The sequence below is a fragment of the Gadus morhua genome, chromosome 14, assembly GCF_902167405.1.
Source record: "Gadus morhua chromosome 14, gadMor3.0, whole genome shotgun sequence".
Lineage (NCBI taxonomy): Eukaryota > Metazoa > Chordata > Actinopteri > Gadiformes > Gadidae > Gadus > Gadus morhua.
In genome coordinates, this window is record NC_044061.1 from 26,196,550 (window position 1) to 26,201,411 (window position 4,862).

Consider the following 4,862-nt stretch of genomic DNA (forward strand, 5'->3'; position numbering starts at 1 on the left):
GAAACACTCAATAACATCTGTCTGAACAACACATTAAAGCCTTTGAACACAGCCATTATACGTATATCAGTCTATACCACACATGAGGGGCAGAGTCTCACTGTGTGTGTATTGCATATGTATTTTTTGCACTGGTTGCATGTATATTGTGTTTTATATTATTATGTATTATGTATATTGTGTATTTGTCTTTTACGTTTCGGAGCTGGCTGATGCTGATCCTCCTCTTCAAACTCAGTGTCAGACTCTGAATTTTCAGAAATGTTATCCTCACTTTCTGAAACTGTTTCCTCTGCATCACCATCAAAACCCTCTGTCTCTTCAAATATCAACTGTAAGGCAGTCTGAACAGAGAATCGCTTTGCCATCTTGATCAGTTGTGGTATGGAACCACGCTGACAGAGCTTTTTTATAGTGTCAGATCCCCAAGCTTGGTTCCCGCAAGACAGAGGGTGAAATGTGTGGGAATATGGGTGTAGATAGTGTTGGGTGCTCCAATGTTGCAACCTTGTGCGGGAACAGTGGGTGCACACTGTGGGTGCTCACCACCAAGGGCCCATTCACCTGCTTTACTCTCCACACACACACACACACACACACACACACACACACACACACACACACACACACACACACACACACACACACACACACACACACACACACACACACACACACACACACACACACACACACACAGAGGAGAAAGGGAAAATGAGGGTGCACAGAACCTATGATTTCCACACTTAAACTAGCTCCGGGACCCGAACACCCTGTGTGTAATATAAATGTGATGGGGGGGTATACAGGGGGGGGTCCTTGAAAATGTTTTCTGATTCATGTTCCTAAAAGAAAATGAGCCAAAGCCAACGAATCTTATTTCAAAAAAATAATTATTTGTATCATCGCTAAAAACTGAAAACGGGTCCCACAGACCCGAACACCTTATGAGGGATTGAGTACAGGCGACCAAACAATCGAATATAACTATCCTTATCGCAGATGTCCTGTCTGTGTTTTAAGTACAATGCAGGGCTGCCACGCATTTAAGTGACTAACCTCATATGAGCTTTCAAGGTAACACAAAGCATTCAAGGATATCAAGTCTTTCCCAAACCCCAGTACTGGGTGTACAGCTATGTCTTCACCTGTGTACTGCTCAGAAGGGTCACAGGGTTAGAGAGAGAGCGACATTGACCCGAGCAAAAACAACAATCACTACCAGAAACGGTTGCCCTTTTCAAAACTGCACTCTACAATGCTATCCAGTAGGGAATCAACAACACACGCTAAAAGTGTGGCAAATTTTGAAAAAACTAAAATCTTCATGTTCGGGTCAAACCATAGAGCTGTCCGTCTGCTATACCACACACACTAGAGGTGTGGCGTGAGGCGTGTTCTTGGCGTGTTCTTGGCATGGCACAGCGGGGTAACGGGGGCTGTCTTCGCCACCGCCAGCCATCCCGTCACCAGAGCGTCGCATGGGGCTCCGTGAGGGCAGTTTGTTCCCGGATCTCACCGGTTGAATGCCAAGGAAAAAGTGGAAGGGCCTCCGGGGTCCTGTCAAGTTAATGAAAGCGGCAAAGGGTGATTGGATTGACTTGAGCCCCTTAGGCGCGCGGTATTAGGACATCCTAATCAATGTCACCAGCAGAGAAACAGAGACGCCGTGGCTTTCACAAGCAATTAGATTAGGCCATCGTGCTAAGTACCACTCCTTCAATTGTTGACACAAAACATGCCTTGCTGGAGCTGGACTTTTGAGTGTTTCATACAAAAATGCTGTTATCCCGTGAGAAGGAAAAATAATTGGACGCAATAACAAGTAGCTTTGTGCGTATCCATGAAAGGACTCATCTTTTGGTCCTTAAAAGGTTACACAGGACCGGTCATCATTCAATATAAGGTTTTCTTTGTTTAATTAAAGTCATGATCCAGCAGACAATCTGTCATTTTTGAACCATTTTTGTGTTGGAACCAAACGAGTCCGGACGGCAAATTCAGTGGTTCTAAGAAAACATTGTTTTTTATAAATTTTATTTTTACTGAAAACCAAAACACTACAGATAACTTGTGACGGGGCCACATTCTAGGAGACTATTGTTTTCAAGTGCTGCCATCTAGTGGGCAAACAACAACTTACATGTTAGGGTTTTTTGTACTTTTTACGACAGCCTGTAACTTACAAGTGCCACCATTATATTAGTGGCTGTCTTGGAATTCAACCCATTGATATGAAGCTTAATACTACTTAAGAAATCCATTATAATTGCGTTAAGGCAGACAGACACACACACACACACACACACACACACACACACACACACACACACACACACACACACACACACACACACACACACACACACACACACGCACACACGCACACACACACATTCGCACACACACAATTGCACACACACGAGCACGCACGCAAGCACACACACACACACACACACTTACACACACTCACACACACTCACACACACACACACACACTCAAACAGTCACTCACTCAAACAGTCACTCACTCACACACACACACACACACACACACACACACACACACACACACACACACACACACACACACACACACACACACACACACACACACACACACACACACACACACACACACACACACCCTTATACACAGACAGATTATTCTCCGTACCGCTTACACAGCGATGACGACCCCTCGAGGGCCCTGGGTTCCAGGAAGCCGCCCTTTGGATCAGCGGTCGTCTCGTCCCACTGTGAGTGGGATAACGGAGCGCGTCAGGCTGGCCCACCTGGTATTCACTGACCCCATCATGCCAAACAGCGCCCCCCAGGGGAAGGACAGCAGGGAAAGACCTTATATGGTCGATACGGTAATAGCAATGTAAACACAGGCCAGTTAGGAAAACCGAGGCAGTGAGATAGAACGTGTTTGAGGCTGAGGAGAAGAGTAAGGGAACACTAATTACATTGGAGAAGAAAGCCTTTGTTATTACAAGGCTATTTGGAGCTTTAGTTTCAACACACTACGTATATTTCGTCATGAAATAGAAAATATACATATCACCGCAATACATTATCCAAACTGACAGGGAAAACCCCATAATGAATGTAGACATTTATTTTTATCCCTTTTTTTTTATCTGTGTTTGTTTGGTTTCAATGTAGTACTTTACTGTCTTTAAACCAAGTAAATTGATTAACACATAGATATGTCAGCTGATTTTCTCAAACAGTTTAGAAAGTTGCCTTTGATGTAGTTCTCTTTATGGTCAGGCAGTATATCTTCTGAATAACAGGAGGAATTCACATTTTCAACTTTAACAGTTGCTAGGCAATAGACCCTGGGCAATTTCCAGCAACAAGTAAACAGTGGTACAAAATCAAACATTTGCTGATATGTTTTCATGAAACACTGATTCAGTTTGATTAAGGTCAAAGTATCACTGTCATAATTTAGCATTTTGTCAAAACAATGTTGCGCATTTGCAATTTTTCCCCAAACCAGGGCTGGAAACGGATTAATCAGTTTTACTGCAAAAAGAACAACTGTATTTTAATGATACCGTGTGATGTTTTATTTGGCAACAGGTGATTTGCGGAAAGAAAATTCTGCAAGCTGGCGCAAGTAAACAGACCGAGAAGAAACATAATTTGAATACCCCAGAACAAAAACACAAACACAAACAGAAGTGATTATTGTAGTCTTGCTCAACCTTGCTGTACCATGCCAGGAAAACCATTAACACCCCACCAAGTACATGAGAATGCAAAAGAGACATTTGGGGAAGTCTCAGCCTTGTGTTTGGTATCCAGACAACACAACAGTATACTCCCCTGTGCCCTCGGTGACCTCAGTGACACACAGGAACTGATCCTCAACGCTGTCAGTCGGCCCTCGTTTGCAGGGCTCGGTCATTTTCCAAACTGCCACGTTGCGCTCCTGTTTTGGTAGGAAAAGGACCGACGCACACATAGTGGGCTGGCTGTATGAACTTTAAACAGTTACTCTAGTCTGTGAGCACTAGCCAGCCTGGTGAGTGCACACACACGCACACACACATACATATTTACCCACAAATGCACATGCAAGCACGCATGCACCCATAAACACAGACATGGACACAAACACACTCTCACAGGAAGCTTCTCTCTTTCTCTCCACTCTACATGCCTCTGTAATGATCCCCACTGGGAGACTCCCACACACACCAACACACACACACCCATGCACACACGCACACACACACACACACACACACACACACACACACACACACACACACACACACACACACACACACACACACACACACACACCCCCACCAATACACACACACACACCCACACACACCCCCACACACCAAACCCCCACCTACACATGCACACACACACACACACACACATACCCCCACCCACACACACCCCCACACGCACACAAATGAATGTACACCCACACACACCCACACCCACACCCATACACACACAAACACACACACACCCACACCCACACCCACACCCACACACACACACACACACACACACACACACACCCACTCACTGACACACAAACGCTCCCCCACCACTGCCTCCTCTCTCCCAGCGGCTCCGGGAGGGGGCTGGTCTCCGGCAGTGTGGGCGGGCAGTATGTTAATGTCCCGCGGAGGAAGTGAGCGCAGAGTAGTGGAATGTAGTTCTGAAGCCTCTGAGTGAGAGTTGGGCTGTGGGTGGCTAACAGCTAGCCCGTTATGTAGGAGTGCTGCCTAAAGACACCCAAAAGGAGGAGGCTGAGTTTAAAACAAGAAGAAGAAGAAGAAGAAGAAGAAGAGGAAGAAGAAGAAGAGTAACAACAACCAGCC

At 45.5% G+C, this 4,862-nt stretch overlaps 1 long non-coding RNA gene across 1 annotated transcript; it reads left to right on the forward strand.

Annotated features, from left to right (window-relative positions):
• The first annotated feature begins 258 nt into the window (after positions 1–258).
• Positions 259–687, forward strand: LOC115559251 (uncharacterized). The gene is made up of 2 exons (XR_003979466.1): positions 259–434; positions 480–687. It is a non-coding gene; the product is annotated as an uncharacterized LOC115559251 (long non-coding RNA).
• The last annotated feature ends 4,175 nt before the right edge of the window (positions 688–4,862 follow it).